A 19,004-nucleotide genomic window follows, 5' to 3' on the forward strand; every position below is an offset into this window, starting at 1 on the left:
GCATTTTCAGCGTTCCAAGACAGCAGAAGGTGGAACAGCACGACAGCATTGTTTCCCGTTCACCAAGCAAACCTACTCTGTGCATAGCGTTAAGCGCAAATTTCCTTGGGAATGTCTCTTGAAGATTTTGCCCCTCATTGTTACACCCGTCCATACAAACCACCGATACCGACCCACCGAGGTATTCAGGAAATGAACTGTAACTATGCAACCGTGAACCAAATTTATCTTTCATGAATGAGAAGAGATATTTGCTTTATGAGCGTGATTACTCACGGATGAGTGGACAAATAATGAATAGTCTTACGACTGGTCAATGGTCACCGGAGGAAGTCCCCCAACGTGCGCTTCATACACATGCAGGACAAGTAATCTATTTTATTGTTCTTAAATTGATTTATGTACCATGCAGCGGATTTTGCAACCTTCATTCAGGTTCTGATTGCATGTTAGTAACACCATTACACTGAACGTTCTCATATTGTGTCTTGTCTTGCGCCATAAAATATGCACCCGAAACAAATCGATCTTTACCACCAGCTCCAGATATCAAGTTCTAAAATGCAGTTGATTTAAGCTTTAATATGTTGTACGTCGTTAGCTCCGCTGGTAATAGAAACATACATCAATATCTGCATCTTAGCTGACGCAAGAGATGAATTGAATCTGCGAGCAACAACTCTTGATCGATTGCTCGAGCCGCCTTATGGAATATTAAAACACTAGCAAATCCTTCAATCTGCAAAACTCTTGAGCAGACGGATGAAACAGTGGAGCCAGGCGGCCGGTTTGAGAAAACAAACGGTACAAAGCAAAGGTTTTACAAGCTTCCGAACCATCTTCCCCGATGCTTCAAGGCAATATTGCCCTTTTCATTCGATATCGATCCTAACCGCAGCTACTGATCAGCGGTAAGAAATCTCACAAACCATGGTAAGCGCGTCAAGCACAAACTGAGCGAGGAAATTATGTCATGCACAAATAACGATAAATTTCAATAAAGATAATCCGGATTATCGGTAAAGCAAAATGTTTTCGTAAACAGCTTCTTCCGCAATCGCTCACGGATACATCCATGTAACAACAACAGCAACAGCCACACAACCAGCTTCATGTTCTTCAGAGCATGCTTCTTTATCATGCTCGTTGCTACAATTGCGGCTTCTTGCGGTAAGGCGGAAAGGCTCAGCCCAACAATGTTTTCTCGTGAAATACTAATATCATATACGCTGCTTATACGTCAAGACAGGGATTTCCTTCGAGCATCAGTCGAGCTTCAGCGTCAGCCCCAAACCGAACCATGTAAAGTACGATTAGCTTTGTATGGCATACCTTGTAGCTCACACTCGTCACTGAGCCAATCAGATCCACATGTCAATACGCATCCATTCCCCATTCACGAAGACACCTCTACTTATCGGGTAGGATAGTAACCGATTTGCAGGTATTGATGAATTTACCCAACACTGCAGCATCGTCTTGCCAAGTGTACAAGGACGGCGGTTTTTGCTTTTTGTTTTCCTGAATTTCGTTCCACCGAGAAGTGTGTACCTTGGAACGGTCCTTCTCGGATCGATTTTCTGAGAACCCTCGTTTTGCTAATCGCCAATTCCTCAGCAAATGTACGATTCGATAGAATGTATCGCTGGTTTCTGGTTTTGCAATCGGATTATGGTTGCGGATTATGCTTTTTCCTATCAGATTCACACCTGAATGGTTTATGCTCACCATGGAAAGCACTTAACTTGATGCAAATTGCATCACCCGTTCATAGGAGACCCGGAATTATGTTATCATTTTAATGGAATGCTTTCATGTGTGGTGTTTTTCAATGCTTCTCTCTTTTCAATTGTAGATGCGGTTTTATAGCTCTTAATATGTCATTGTTGTTTACCTTAATCTTAATTCCGAAACAACTTTATCTTGTGTCATGTGCTATAGTTTAATAACAGTTTGTTTTAGCTATCTTGGGAGTGACTATCGTTTGAAAAAGCTTATTTTTGTGTTTTACCAAAGCCAGTGAATATAAGAAACATTGGATAGGTATCGAACCTAGTCTACGAACCAAACACACTTCGTAGTGAAAGGAGTCGGTGTCCATAAAAATCTCAACAAAAGATTAACTTTAATAGCATCCTTTGATTCGTTTGCGATACAACATTTTCATTCATTCACTCTTATATTGTTGCGATGATGAAAGCATTGCAAACAATCATAACCAAAGCTTTTTTCATGTTAGTTATTTAAAGAAAATCATGTGTCGAACTGATTAGATGTCAAATTATCGAACCATCTTTGACAAATTAAACGCCTGGCACGTTGCATTCACCAACGACACCAGATCCTACAATCGATGGTAAATCATTTTAACATAATTGCCACGTTATTTCGTACATTGCGGTGTTTAATTTTTCCCACAACAGAACACATTTTCCTCCACAATAGGCCGCAATACAACGAATGACATACCGCATAATTCCCAAAACATCGTCCCTCACCGACCCTGCTACCTGTACCACATGTGCTTTTCCCTCGCTGGCGTGTGATCTTTGGAATACGCTGTACAGAGTTTCATTCTCTTCTTCAGCACGTCTTGGAGGAAAATCTGAAGGTTCTTCATTCTCTTACTGCTTGTAAGCCACACACAGATACGCACAAACACATACTCATACACATTGACATGTTTCACGACATAAATGTGAATGCTTGGTTTGGATTTCCATCTCTGCTTGGTTGGCGTTCACGCCGTTGCCCGTAGGGACCAGTAGCTTTGGAGTTTCAATTTAACCTCCAAAGCCTCTATCGTTCATCGGGGTCGGAAGCGATGGAAGTTTTGTGCTTTAAGAACATCCTTTCCACCTTTCTGCTCAGAGTACGACGCTGCGCTTCTTTATGGCTTAGTTGTGTGCTACACGGTGGTTGTGCACATTCTTGCTTTGAATCGGTAGCCGTTTTTTTATACACAACACGCTCTGCAGTGTTCTTCTTAAACGCGCGCGCATTTCTGAGGAAAAAGCGATAAATAATACAGTTACTGACGTTTATCTTTCTACTTCCCCGTCAGGGAATTGCTCCCGACGTGAGGGGAGCCGGTTTATGTTTGAGCATTTTTACTTCATTCCAATGACACCAGCCGAGCGGACCTTCATGTTGGTCGGATGGATGCGTTCAAGATGCTGGTTTACTCGAAAAAAAAGGGACAACAGACCCTGTGCCTCCCGACTCTCTCCACGAATACAGAATAAAAATACGCATCCTTAATCCCTTGAATGCTGACGTTTGCTACTCACGCTGATGCTTGCCTTGTTCGTTCTTGTAGTCTAAATTCCATCAATAAGCACTGTACCACACTTGAAGGTACCGTTTTTGTCCGTTCTAACACAACAAGAGCAAACAGGAAGGACAATAACAAACGGAGCCTCTAGACAGGAGCAGTAATCACGCAAACGGAAGATGGAAGAGGCTCTTGAGGACAAATCAAAAGCCAACGCCTGTTCTTAGAAGGCAAGACGAGCGCTGCCAGTGAAAGGAGTGGCGGTGTACCTGGTAGCTTTTCACCGCCCAGGCATGACGGACCAAAGTGTATTTGGGAGCGAGGCTCACATTAGCTGGATGAAAACCCGTGTGATTCTAAAGGACAACAAGCACCCGGCAGATCCATGTATACAAAAGGCATGTCTTCGCCCAAAAACAAGGCCATCCGAAAGATAGGGTGGTGGTTGCTTTCGGTGAAAATTTTACGCAAAAAGGTCATTCTTCTGCCACTGCCGCTGGTTCTGTTTTGTTTGACACATTCCACGGTACTCGAAGCCCGTACTGGAGCCGGCGCACTGACACGCGGGAGCAACTTCACACAGGAGCAGGCGGTGGCTGTGCGGGTGACGCAGAATGATGACGTTTGGGTTCGGGGTCTCCGCATCGAGCCACCGGAGACCAAGAACCAGAGAGCTAACCAGACAGGATTGGCCGATGGGTATGATTGCTTTGCCTGGGTAAAAAACGGATGCCGCAAAAGGTAATTGGTGAGATACGTTCTCGGCATATTTGCTTTATTTTCTTATTTCCCCAAGCTTGAATACGGAACGAACGAATGATTCCATGCGCCTGTCTTGTATTCACTTCGAAATACTAGGAGGGTGGACGCTTGCGAATCAAGACGATTTTTGCCACCTCGAGCTTTTCCCTAGCCTGAGGACTGTTGCCGTTGCCTTTTGTGCAGATTTTATGCAAATGATTTTTAAGTTAGTGTTTATTTCTAGCTTTCGTTCAAATAACAATGGGTATCCCCGTGCTGTGATGAAAAGGGTGCTAAATGCTTTTGAATAAAAATACTACTGCTTTTTCAACCTTGAAGTCAAATGCAAACGCTCAAACGCAGAAAGATTTAAAATGCCGTACATAAGAATTGAAAGGAATGAAAAAAATCCATTAAGACATGCAGCGAACATCATTGATAGCACACGGAGAGCCGTAAAGGTTTCGTTAACAAAGCCATCTGTCCTTCGCACTCAACGTTGCGAATAACGCAATTTTCCATAAGGTACATAAAATGCACGCGATAATATCATTCCACAGAACTCCCACGGGACACAGAATTGCCATCAAATCTTTCGCACCTGATGAAATACGCAGAATACGGTAAAAAAAATGTCAGGATTCTGAAGATAGCAGAAAGTTGAAGTATATTTTTCCCCCTGCCAAAAAAACCGGCTGTATGTCTCTTTTTTGCTGTCTCGCAAATGAAACTGATGACATCTGAAGTGCCCGGCACTGTTTAGGTGCGATAGTCATGTGTTGCCATGTCTCGGCACCTTCCTAACCAATCCATGCCAAGACAGCGTGCATCTCCCGATTGAGAAAAGCATCTCACGTAGGCTCAAGAAGCACTCCACTTGTAACCGTTAAGACGGAACGCGGCGGACGGAAAGCGTAACGAAGATTCTGTTGCTTTTTAATTTTCTTCAAACATTGCATAATCAAAGGTGACAGGAAATCGTTTTTTCTGTCTCTCGTCTGGTGCTCTCGCTTTCTCTATCTTTCTCTTGCTGTATACGTTGTATCGCCATTTCCCCATCGCCCAAGATTACACCTTCAGTGTTCTGCAATATAGATAGATCACCAGTGGTGTACCCTGCTAGAGAAGCTATTATTTTTTCCACGCTCTATATGTCTCCGCCTTGGACCTGACAGTAGACAAGCGTAGGTACAGTGTCATTGCCAACTGTTTGTAGAATCGACATAAAAAAGCACCCCACGACGGCGTCAGAAGAGGAGGTGTTTTGCCTTCACCACACACCACCAACAGGCAACAAGCAGCAGTGCCATCGGCATCTCGGCACAGTTCCCAAAGACCAGAAACATAGAATCCGGGGACAGGTGAATGTAGAAGAAAAACATACGCCACTTCTGGGAAAACACCGAGAATGGGAGTTAAATTTATGCCACTCGACTCTGCTTCCCATCGTGCGCCTGGCAAACATTTAAAGCACTCGCACACTCGCGCGCGCGCTCACTTGAACGAAGTTCATGCGGAAAGCGTAATGCTTGCGTTTAATGCTCGAAGAAATATTTTCCCAGAACATTTCACCTCATCTGCAACGCTTGCCTAATTCTGTTTTCTGGATATTGAACGACGTATCCAGATGAAGTATGAAGGCAGGAGGTGCGTTTGTTAGCTTTAAATAAAGAAAATCAATTTACGATTTGTTCACCAACACCAATATTGACGCGTTCTTCGTATTTTTTTAAACTCTCGGCCTGACATAGATACGGCGGGAGCTGCCTATAAACGGAGGAAACAAACTTTGTCGATGGTAGGATGAAACAAGAAATTATACCGAATACACCCAACTGGAACTTCTGTTTGGTTTCAGCAATGTGATTCATCTTACGTCTGCACAATGTACAGCATTAGAAAGTGGATAAAAAGTAATTCCGAGTTTGTTTGTCTATCAACTTATTTCATGTTCTGCATAAGCTGTAATTAATATGCAATCAATATTTTAATGCTCCATCCAGTGCGCAAAATAATTGAACTAGGTATATTAGAACCTTCGTTCCAACAGGTGCAGAGTAATTGAAGAAAACTGTGTTACTGATTTTGCCTGGAAATAGAATGTTGTAGCGTATTACTCGTTTCGGTTACAACTATTAGGCGCTTATTCCTTTTTTCGATTCCTTCTTCAACCTTTCCCATTGATATACGTCATTGGCCACTCAGTCTCCTCTCAACCATTTCCTCGAAGGAAATGGATGGTTCAATATTAAATACAGCTCTATAAACCGGTACACCGATATGCGATACATCGTACGAAGCAAGGCACTTCAATAGCTTCCTGCCTTCCGCCGAAGAGTTGAGCGATGCTGCTTCCTGGAATGACAATTTTTGATTGGGTTGGGCATGATGTGCCATTTGTGGATGATGGACAGGTATAAATTACGAGCCAACTCAGGTATTCTTAATGTTATTCTCTAGCAACTTCTTCCTTGACCCCAATCGAAACGAGAGGAAACGTCCGGATGAGCGAATTTCGCAAATAAAATTTCAAACACATCACAATCAAAATCTGCCGGTACTGAGCGAATGACGGCTTCTTCGTGGAAATCACCAATTCAGAAAGATGCGGTTGGTTTTTATATCCAAACGTAAACATAGAACAGGGCTATGCGTTTAATGCAGTGATGTAAAACGTTAGTACTATTCAATAAACCTGAGGCACCTTTTGTATGAGCACTGTATGAGCAGTAAAAACACGGCAGTCACACCACCAAAAGGGCTAGATCACATTAACTGTCACATTGCATTTACCATCATTGCGAAAAGATGCCGGCACCAACATACACAGAATGCTCCCATTTCCAGAGCTACCTACTTCCTTCTACGTACACATTTCACAATGTTCCATTGTAAGCGTTACTGCCACCATTGCCAATCTTATCAAAAATAACCGCCCACATCGGTATCATCATCATCATCATCATCAGAATCGTCATCTTTGAACAACATAAACATCCATCTCGATTAGTGTTTGAACAATTCCAGGTAACCTACTGTAGAGAAGTGAACGAGAATTCAGGTGCTACGTGCTTGTTGAATTGCCGAGATTGTGAGCTTTTCAACTTCGAAGAAATGACATCATGGCTGGTGGAGCATACGCACTGGGAGATGTACATGCATGTTGGAAGTTTCGGACATGCTCAAACGATTCCACAAGTGCTGCTACTCCTTGAAAGCCAACCCGACCAAAAGAGGACTGGTCTGATGAACTTGCCGTTGCCATAGTAGCGTAGTTGACGAATTTCGTCACCAACAGTCAGCTATGATAAGCTGGCTTGAATTTCTAAGAATAAATTCAGCTCACCCTGGCAGAAATGACTGTAAAAGTGTTCGTTTTTCACAGTCAACATGATTTGTGAACCAAAAAAAAAGCCACACGGTGTTGGTCTCGGTAGCTTGAAGTGAAGTGTGTTTTTTGTGCTTTTGTGAAAATGCACCGAAACCAAGCCACTTGAAAATTGTAAATCCTTTTCGCAAGCTAAGCCCAGCTTGGACGGGTCAGTTGCTGTGGTGACTGGAATGCTCTCTTCAATCATTGCGCGTACCAAACCCCATTGTTCTTTAGGTAATTGAGCACCGCAGGGTTAGGTCCATCAGCGAAATACGTTTTTCGATTCGCGTAGCATGGAAGTATATGAGAAAACTCGTACCATTGCTATTTTACCTTGTTTATTTTTGGTTTTGGTGTTTTAATGGATACTATTATGACCTATCGCGATGGTATACAGCGTAACAGAGCTTTTTTGTAGTTCATAACCAATGCGAAACACCATGTCACTATCTTTACGTACGGGCTTTTGTTACAACGGTAATGCACACATCCTCATCGACAAGATTGGAAAACTGTTATTACCTTACCGTTCTACAAAGTCACCTCCTTCCCTTCCCCACATCCACCGTACTCCTAGCTGTTCTCTTTTGAAACAGGCTGTGAGCAATTGTTCGTTTAGATTTTTTGTATCCGTTTCCAGTCCTATGCCTTTAAGCGTTATCCGACGCTGAACAATTCTCGACAAAGCAGCAACACGTTGACTTGACTAGGGATCATTGCAACTTTGGTGTACGCCCGCGTGGATGACAATCGTATGCAACATTCCTAATACTGCTGCCCGCTGGGACAACAATGTGTCACTATGTGTGCTTTTCCCGGAATTTCTTTCAGCGATATCTCTGGTGCATAAACCCTAACCTCAACTACGCAACTGTATCTCCTTCGCAGCTTGTGAAATATACTGAAACATTGAAAAAACTTAGTCCAACTTAGCGGGATAGCATTTTTTCTACAGATCCAATTATTCCAACGGATCAGCATTGGTTGGCATTCGGGCATTTTCATTTTTCCTACCGGTACGTTCACAAAAACACATTGTACAACTACACACTGACACGCACATCAACTTCACAAATTCACGAGTGCTGCTTACAAATGGGTTAATACCAACGGAATTTCCTTTCCTATTGGCAACTGTGTAGATCCGAAACCAAATAGTGGAAAATCAAGCGAAGGTTTCAGGTTTCCTAACCACAACTATGATGACTGCACTAGCAGAAGTATGCACAATCAACCTACTTTTCAAACACATTGCAACATCCGCAGCGCTCATAGAGCGTAATTCTTCTTCTCTTACTCAAACGTATGTAAGGCTCATCACCGGCTATATCACAGGCGATGCTGCATGCTGTAGGAACAAATCTTCACTTTGAAACTTTCATACCGACAGCATAAAAAATGCGTCAAAATCATCATCACACAGGGAACGGTCGGGCAGCACATAAATGAGTGAAAAAAAAAACTCACACACAGGCGGTTTCAATTGGATCGGAAACAAAATTCACAGTCCAAAACCACCAATCTAAGTTTCAGCCAACCGACATCACTTCAGTTTCGCGCGTACGGTGTGGATGATTTCACGTAGGGTTTTGTTATTCCTTTTGCTGAATGAAACAATTACAGCCACGAAAGGGACAGCACAAGTGCAACGCAAAACAACGGGTCTTTAACTGGGAGAAAAAAAAAACACTCACACACACACACACACATACACACACACTCACAAATATGTATCACACCTACACCAACAAAAAATGAAGCCAATACACTATCTGCACGCAACGTGTTTCATGTATGGTCGGGCCGAATATTGCGTGTGCCGAGGTCGATTCTTTTCGCGAACCGACGTTTGGAGCGTGTTACACACAGGCTAGGATGGTGCTTACGGTATGCCTAGCGCGCGATCACTGAGAGTCATCGGCCTTCTCCTGCATGCAGGATGCGTCCGAAGTCGTGACGGTGGTTACCATACAGGTGATTTTGGTTGGTCGGGTCCACTTCGTTACCCGCATGGGTGCCAGCCAGCACCAGGAACTCAGCACAAATGAATTCCCACTCATCAGAGAGTGTAAACTAGCCCGTTTCGTTTGGTATTGTTTTTGGAATAACAGTTTTCTAGCGCTGCTTCATATGCCCAGGCCTTCAAATGTTTTGGATGCACATCTCGAATCGATCGAACTATTATGATGCATCATGGAGGCGCCTGGTGCTTCAATTACCTTTGCAAGGCAACATTATGGAAAGGATTTTTTTTCTTTCCTTGCTTTATTGTGCGTAAAAGTGGATCAAAAGCAAAATGGTTGTGCTATACATTTTTAATCATTCAGAGAATTATCTACTTTTGATGTGCAGATCGTTCCCCCCCTCTCTCCATCTCCCTTCCTCGCTCTGCCCTTTAGCATGGAGACTGTACTTCGGATGAATTTTTAAAGCGTTTCTAAATTGAAACCTAACAAAATCAATCGCATTTTTCCGTCGCAAAACTTTTCCTCGTGCGTTTTGTTCTTATGCCGAGCACAAAATTATGCGAGAAATTTCACTGCTTTCGGTAAGCAAACTTTTGAACAAGTTTACATCGGTCTCCCGTACTAACTACTGCTGGCCGTAATGCTAATTGCTAATGCTTCCATCCCATCATCTCCACAGTCAAACAAATCATATCATCTGGATGAAATATTTCTTCTTAATCAACGCGATACAGCATCATCATTACGTTCCTCGTGCTTCCAATACTGTCTGCAAGCTTCATCTTGCAGCGCGGCCTATATAAGCACCGAACGACCAAAATACCATATAATGGCGAGTATTCGAAGCATGGTGGTGGTGTTTTGGTATGCCTTCTGATCCCTACACTTCGCTCCTCGGACTCTCCATCGACCCGGTGCTAATTGAAAACTTTCACATTGAATTATTTAAAATATATTCTCGGGCCGGACAGAATGTAGACGTCACGAAGCTTGGTAACGGCAGCCATGGGGCATGCACGTTACCGCATCCATGCTGCCTCATCCATGGATGGTGAAATATTTCTCTTCTCTCATTCTCTCTCTCTTTGTCTCTCTCTCTCTGTCTCTCTCTCCCTCTATTTCTCTTGCTTTCCGGCCGTTGCATGACAAAATGTTGACGAGATCTCAGGCACTCATCAAATAAGACCATTCCAGCCTCAGTGTCCTGTTGAGTGACGTAAAATTCATCCATCTGTGTGGAGAAGCATGCGCATACGAACATCCTGGGAACGAATATCACCATCAAAACGAGCCGGTCGCTTTGCACGACCAACGAGCTCGGCTCAGGACTCGACCTCATTCGGTCATGAGCACCCTTCAGGTTTTTTCACGCGATGCTTCCTTCCATAAGCAGACGGATCGGCTGAACGCTCCCGCGTTCAAGCATTTCTGTGACAACCGTGAGAATATGCCTCAGCTACTAGCGTCGATTGCTACGAGCTGTCAGTCTTATCGCCACAATCACGATGACAGGAGCCATGTGCGTAACCAAGGCTGCCTCGCGTTCGTACAAAATACGCGCAACTGTTTCTTTCGAAAGCTTGCGTCCCAGTGTTGGCAGACAGGACAGGTTCGTCAGGTCGTTCGCGCGGGACCGTTTCAGTTTCTGGTGTGTGGTTATGGTAAATATATTGAAATAGCTTCAAAAACTTTCTAGTTTTTTCACGTTCAATATGTAAAATCAAGTAAAAAAGTGAAGTTCTGTGATACATTTTTATGCTATTCTAAACACATGTGGATTATTCTTTAAAAACAACTATTGTAATAATTGATCGGTATAAACAATAAAGCGAGTGAGCTTCTTTCAACGAAACTAAACAAATTGTTTCTACATCAACGCTAGTTTACACTGCCAAACCTATGAAGAGCGAGCATTCTTTCGGGAGGAGAAACAGCGGCAAAATACTACCGTATACTAAATTTACTCTTACCTTGCTCAATTTTTCTCGGTACTTTTTGTATCAGTTTCCGTGGATGAGTGTTTCTTTGCGAATTGTTTCAGTGTTGGATAAAACATATTTACAACACTTTACACGCGGCAACTAGTGTTCAAAAATAATGTTAATAACAGTGGGGAAATAACTACATTGTGAAAGTGAACCGGAAAAAAATCATGTTAGGTTCAACAGCAAGTGTATCAACAGCAAAACAGAGCGCACATTGTTCATTTGTTCATTGATTTAATAACTCGTACGCCGTAAAGGCTTACCGAGAGGAATCTAATTGTAAAACGATAGCTGATAATTGCTAAAATTTGACCCCCTGTACACTGTAACAAGAAGCGGCTATCTAGCTATATTACTTAATAATAAGTCTCGTAAGCCTGTATAACCTAGCATGAGTGCTTATTAATCGTTAAATAGAAGAAGAAGGCTGTGTACTGTACATTTTATACATGGACTATTACTGTGATTCATTATAGAATATAAAAAGATCCAGACAAACTGCATAGCATTAATATACTTCAGCAATTTAGCTCAAATGGACTCACGATAATATTACAGCTTTATTCGTTTGTTGACAGCATGAATAGGGTCAGTGTTGCTGTTGTTGGTGTTGATGTATTTCTAATTACCTGGCCAGTTCAAGATACGAGACACTTGACCTAAACGTTTCACTCTTTCTGTGACATCCAAATCAACAATATGGAATTTTCTACGAGGCATCTGCCCGAATCACACCATTCTCTCGGTACATTTCGTACAATACCTCGTTGACGCCGAAAGTATCGAATGTCAGCCTAGCAGCAGCGTAAGCATTTGCATGCCAGTAGGGCACCCGAGAAAAGACAATTGATACGTGATTGAAAGGCTAAGTGATAAGAGTTTGATTTTTAATTGAAATTCCAACACTCGTCAATCCAACGACAACTGCCATTTGATGAGCAAAGTGAAAAGCAACACGATCCAATGAAAGAACTGACGTATGGGGGGGGGGGGGGCTTGATGCAACAACAGCGACGACATAAGTGTACTGGTGGTCAGAAGGGTAACGCTTCACGACGTGAAAGAGACCCGTGCATTTGGCTTTTTGTGCATTCTAGTCCAACAAGCTCCAAATAGATGTTCTATGACATGGCCTACGAACATAATTGTGTGCCAGTCCCGTTTGCTGACGAATGATAGAGAAGCACACCTACCATGGACAGGTGGCTGAGAACGAAAGAGACCAATAACAACGAGAAAGAACCAACCTAGAATAAAAAAACGAGCAAGCAAAAACACCGAAGCACTCATACAACAGCATATACGTTCTTGCGACCAGACAGCGTATGGTGCTATCAAAGCAGGTGGCTGACATTTGAGGTGTTGCTGCTGTTGTTTGTCTGGACGGGAGTTTGACGCGTTCGAAAATCAGTTGAACACCAGCTGAATCAATGCTGGGATTCTCCTGCTGCAGGACAATTTCCCATGTATCAACAGCAAGACAGAGTGCACATTGTAAAACGATGCATTGCAACGATGAAGGTTGCCATGTGAATGTTTTGTTTGCGTAGCAATCTTCCCGTTCACCAGACCATAAAGTGTTAGCCCTTAGAACAGTGCAATTGCTTAACAGAATCGTTTTAATACTGTTTTAATATTTTTGAGATGTTATATGTAACATCAAACACAAAATTCGGTAAGTAATGTATTTCAGTAATATATTTAAAAGACACGGCACAATTGTATTTTTTTTCTTTTTTTATTCAAACACACCTGAGATATTTTTAAAAACTAAACATTATTTTTAACTAAAATGAAAAAAAAGAACTGTTTAAGCGTCTGTATTTCATCATTTGTCATATAACATTAGAATGAACTTGTTTTTTTTTCTTTCTCTCAGTACTATTCGTCCATCCCTGTATCTTCCTTATATAAAAACACACTACCACATAATGTGATGAATATTTATAAAAGCTCCGTTCCATACAGACCTCAGACAAAAGTTCCACTTAGAATATACAGATGTCCACAGAATTTAATTCAATTGTAGTGTATTATTCTAAAAATATTTTTCTTTATCTGTATTCATGCCATCAAACCTGTGACTTGGTTGGCCAGGAGTAAAAAAAAACTACCCCCCATTAAAGGAAATTTGCTTGTTAATTGAAACTACTTCGCCTTTCGTTCAACTCCCGCTCTATCTATTCTCTCACCACGCAACTCGACTAATGTCTTGAGCTAAAATTAGAGTCAAAGGACTCGATACTACCCCCCACATACTACTTTTTGATGCCCAACAGGACCATACACTCGCTTTGTTGTTGTTACCCTGCACGGGTCGAAGCTCATAAAACGCACCTAAGCTCGTACGGTCACCACAGGCACTCGAGCAGCCACAGTTCTGTTTTCCGGTACCCGCATCTACAGATCGCCTAGCATGCACATTCATCATTTTTCTCCGTTATTATGCCTTGCTTCGCTTAGTATACGTCCTCGTTTGCCTCATTTATCTCACAACATACTGCTTTCCCGGCCCGGTGACTTCTGCTTTTACCACACTTTGAAGCCGCCAACCATACAAGTCGTGCGGTACTAGGCGTCTCCATTGCATTCAGGTAGTCGTCTGTGGTGCACCTTTAACGTACGGAATGATGGCAATACTTTTTTTTTGCTGTACCATTGCAACTTCACAGGTTCGCAGCACTATAAAAGAGGGAGGTTTTTCACTTCTTTCTGGCGATTCCTATCTCTTCTTACCTTAGGCATGGGACACATGGTTGCCCTACCATGCCATCGCTCCTGTCGATGGCTTTTCGTGTGTATTCTCAAAGAACCCACGTTTTTGCCTCACTAACTTGGTGCATATGCGAATGCTTGTTCTCATTTGTTGTGCCGGTGTTTGTTCACTTTTATTGCTCGGTCCACCTATTGTCTAGGTTCAGTTTACTGTTTGGCTATCCTCCTGTCACCGTTGCCTTCCATTCGTTCGTCATATTTATTCCACGAATTTCCCTTGCGTATTATCCAAACAGCTCTATGGTCCACCTTTGAATTATATCGAGCTTTTATATCCCCATCAAGACGCCTCAGGCAGTTCAAAAAGCACCATACTACGTCTGCTAGGATACCAGTTTCGGTAATATTCCATTGTTTTGCATGAATCGAAATGTTCGCTCCGACACCGAGCAGCTCAGCAGCCTTGCCATCATAGCGTCGAGCTATGGGTACCAAACAGACCACTGGTCCTATTGTCTGCATCTTTCCCAACCGGTGTAGTATACGACCAGAGAATGATTGGACATATTTTCCTGCGGCAACTAAAAAATCTAATTAATTTGGCCGTTGCATCTCAATAAAGCTACCATACCATCGGAATCGTCGGAAACGCTGCGTTACACAATAGAGTGAAATGCATTTTGTATAGATTTTTTAAAGCCCTACACTTCTGTATAATTCAGTGATAGTACAATACTATATAATATACGTAATATAGAAGTATGATATGTTTCTGTAAAGCCAATCGATTTATAATAGAACAAATAATTTGTTTAATTCTACTAATTCTTTTATCATGTTTACAACAATATCTGAGTTTTAACTTGTATTTACGTTGAATTACTATGCATTTACGTGTTTTAGGACTCTATAGTTTTTGTTCTTCAAATAGCAATATGCTCTTCAAATAGCAAAATTTATCAATTGAAAGGTAGTAAAATAACAAAGCATTGCTTCATTTATTAATTAACTTTTTTGAATATTTGTTCAGTAACATGATATAAAAACAAACAGCATATTGAACATTGAAATAATATACAACATTATGTACAGCATCATTGGAGTTTTTTTCTATTTAACGCCTATACAGGCTTTTCTCGTACGACGAAACTGTACGACGCTACCGCCTCCAAAATTTGGAAATTAATCATTTGATTTGATTTGATTTAGCACTGACGAACCAATGTGACACTTCAAATGCTTCACCGATGTGACATATGCTTCATAAGCTGTCTCGATATTTCAAATAAATATACGTTTAACACTAGTGCCATCTCTATAATAAATCGCTTACTACTTTGACACAAACAAGAAACTGCTACACTTCCTTTATGTTTTCCTCCTCAAATTCTAACGTGCAATATTTTGAATGTAAATAAAGCATATAAAATGACTAGCTGACCCGGAAACCTTAATGATGTCCAAAACACTAAAATAGTCCATATTTGATCTTTGCTTTGTTACTAGAGATATTTGTATTTAACTTTAACTTACAGCAATTGAGATACGATACGTTTCAGTTATACAGCCAGTTAGGCCGTTCTTACGACAATAAAGAAAAAAAGGTTCTAAGATAATAAAGATAAATAAGTAATAGCTTCTCTAGAATAACATTTTTTCTATTAAAAACATCAATTTTTCCGTTTTACCATTCTACCAATATATTATGGTTCGGATCTTATATCTGTAATATTTAGTGCTTATAGTGATAGTAGAAACCTGAATAATTGTAAAAACAGGGTGGCAACATAGAAGTGATAATGGTACTCAAGTCCCCCTTTATCGTATTTATGAATAAATTTTGACCAATTGTCTTGTTTACTATTTTTTCGAAATAAATACAGCTAATTTTTAGTTCAGCTCACAACAATATTGACATTAAAACATATAATAGGCGTTATCAGATCTCGGCTGTCAGATTATGAAAACGCACGATGGTCACAATATATTTTTTCGGACGAAAGCTGCATGCTGTAATTTGACAAGTAATTTGACAGAAGAAATACACTTAATTTTAAAATTGTAACACTAGTTTTTCAGGAACCAATTAGTCACTGAAAGCTAAGCCCACAAGTGGGTACAGGCAGGCCTTGACCGACATCGGTTGTTGAGCCAAAGAAGAAGAAGAACTAACCAGCTCTATAAAGATAGCATAGTTTACTACAACCAATATTGATTCTTTCGCCACTTTTAGTACGTTTATCAAAGTGTATTTGTCTGTTTTAGTACAAGAAAAACATTTAAACTCCTTCTACAAAGGAAAACATAATTTCGCCACATTAATTTGTGTTTGTTTTTGAGCGTAAAAAATTCAAAAGGACAAATTCTTTAGGGATTGCACTAGTTACCAATGGTATTATATTATTTGGCAGATGATGAATCATCAAAACTCATTCTATAAATCTAGAAATCTACAATTTCTCAGCAAAACCAATCTGAGAGCATGCAAAATTACTACCAAAAAGGTTTGCAAGTGATAGCGGGACAAGCTGACCCTGGCAAGAGCAACTATCAGCTTAACAAAAACAGCGAGTATACAACATAAATAAAGGACGAACCACATTAGCAAATGTATCTCCATTACCCACACCATAGCTTAAGAGATTTTCATAGCTCTCTTTCCTATGCACTAACTGCCCTACCCATCCTTGGTTCCTTGTACAATGTTTTACCAGCGAAAGGCAAAGCTTTTGTATTGAAACATCAGCACCGAGCACTACCAACTTTGCTTGAGGCTGTAAAGTTTTGCTCCCCAACGTGTCGCAGGCAACCTGACAATGCTGCTAAAGCTCAAACTACTGGGATTTCACTCACATGTACCTCAATTTTGCCAATGGTGATGATAAATGTTTCAGTTTTAGAACATAAACAAGTTTTAAGACATTAAACACACCTTCCAAATGTTTTTGAGAAAAGTCAACACAAGGAAGATTACACATGTTTGATGTTTACTTCTTCAAACATAGAAAAAATGCAACGTTCAATGCTACACAATGAAATAAGGTGCTTTGTAAAATTTTGTAATTTAATGTTTCAATTAATTCTGTTTCACTCAGCTTTACTGCACTTTTGTTAGTGCAATTTTGTTGCGTTTTATTTGTTAAATTCTTATCAGTTACTTGTTACATTACACTGAATATTCTCCAAAACTAGCATTCGAAATATTATGTTCAGCACTTACACATTCACGAAACAAAACACAACCAAAAACATAACAGCTTTATGATAATTGCAAGAAGTGTATGATATGTAATATATGTAAAAAATATCAAATTATGTATGACCATTATTATTTCAAACTAATTGAATTTAGTACATTGTTTGTAACGTTTATTCCCATACGGTTGCGACTGGCGCCATTCAATTGTGATCCATACACAATTCTTCACACATAACATGTTTTGCTATAAACCAAACCGCGTAGCAGCACCAAAATTTGCAAACTTTAAAACCAATTTTAGAAACGTCTGTTCAACACCATCTGTTACGGTTTAGAATCATTAACTCGTATGGCATCCAATTTTCTAAATGAGTATACTCTTCAGTTCATTTCATACGCCTCGCAGCCGCGTAGCCCCATGACGTATTATTGAGCGAGTCGAAGGCGAGCACATGATCCAAATTGCTAAGTACCCGCATCCTACTGTTGACTTCCGATGTTCTGAAACATTGAAATCTAACTTCCTATCATTTCACTTCAACCGCACATCCAAATTCATTTTCTGGCACACCTGCGTACGAACCGAATTATTCCATTCCCATCATCCACACCATCCGTCGACACTGGGAAACCGTGGGGAAGCATTTGCAATCATACAGCTGAATAGGACGCTAAAAGTGAAACAGTTTTCACTGCACTCTACTGACGGCAGCGCGATATCAGCACCCATTAGGTGTCGACTAAATCGACTTCCGTGACTGGAATGTGATTATTTTTGGGAATCATAAACCATACCAACGGGCCCGATCATTGCACACCTGTCACCGAGAACGAGCATAGCACATAGACTGTGATTTGTCCGGTAAAATCTACGTGTAGCTATTGCGTCGGCCCAATGATTTCTATCACTTCTACAAGAAAGGTTTGGAAACTAACGTTGGTTCGCCTAATTTAAGACAATTTTATGACTAGCAGCTTTCCTTCTAAAAGGGTTCACATCGTTTGTGAAGTAAATGAAGTGAATAATTCTGAACTGCAATACGGAGCACTTCCAGTTTGCAAAAGATGGACGAAGCGTTTGGATTCTCATGCACGTGCAGCTTGCTCACACGATTGGTACCAAAAGAGCACGACTCACTAAAGCTCAGCCAGCACTGAAACGTATATGAGAAGTAGACGTGCGTTTTTCAGGGAAAACGGTATTAATGCTTATTGCACCTGTATGAAAGTGTGTTGCCGCTTGTTCTTCTGAGTCTCGTACGTGTGCGATACACTATTGTCGGTAGTCGGATAATAATCTTTTCTTCAAATAATCGTCGCATTGCCTTGCCAGCAATATACTGATTTAGGAAACGATGGGGTAATATGGCCAACGCATACTTGCAATTTTTCATACAATCTTATAGTAATAAGCATTTATTGCAGCATTTAATTAAACTGTTTTGGGTTTTATATGTTTTCAATTAATACATGTTTTAAACTGTGTTGTGTGATACTTGTGTGTTAGAAATATTTTGTTTCCTCAGAATAATTTACTAATACATGAGCTGCGATTGAAATTACCCTACGATTGCTGAAATAATCTAGGGTCGATCTCGTGATACAATCGTCAGCTCGTACGACTTAATAACATGCCCGTCATGGGTTCAAGCCCCAAATGGACCATTTTCCCATACATAGGACTGATTATGCTGCTATGATTAATAAAAAAGCCACTGAAAGCCAAGCCTACTAGTGTGGGTTATGCAGG

General features: G+C 40.9%; 1 protein-coding gene and 1 long non-coding RNA gene across 27 annotated transcripts in view; one reads left to right on the forward strand and one right to left on the reverse strand.

Moving 5' to 3' along the window:
- LOC1279520 (tyrosine-protein phosphatase Lar) overlaps window positions 1-19,004 on the reverse strand; it is a 234,157-nt gene that overhangs the window by 130,136 nt on the left and 85,017 nt on the right. Inside the window, exon 1 of one of the 26 annotated variants that reach the window (XM_061660331.1) lies at window positions 9,156-9,283. The exons of 22 other annotated variants lie outside the window; for them this stretch is intronic. The gene's annotated coding sequence lies outside the window, so the exon portion shown is untranslated. Of the gene's footprint in view, window positions 1-9,112; window positions 9,284-19,004 lie in introns of those variants that run through there. 3 more of the 26 variants (XM_061660325.1, XM_061660330.1, XM_061660328.1) reach the window with 3 other exon arrangements.
- Window positions 9,328-19,004, forward strand: part of LOC133393793 (uncharacterized) — a 38,165-nt gene continuing 28,488 nt past the window's right edge. Inside the window, exon 1 of the long non-coding RNA XR_009766399.1 lies at window positions 9,328-13,015. This is a non-coding gene — a long non-coding RNA (uncharacterized LOC133393793). The remainder of the gene's footprint in view (window positions 13,016-19,004) is intronic.

Source organism: Anopheles gambiae, chromosome 3, assembly GCF_943734735.2.
Source record: "Anopheles gambiae chromosome 3, idAnoGambNW_F1_1, whole genome shotgun sequence".
Lineage (NCBI taxonomy): Eukaryota > Metazoa > Arthropoda > Insecta > Diptera > Culicidae > Anopheles > Anopheles gambiae.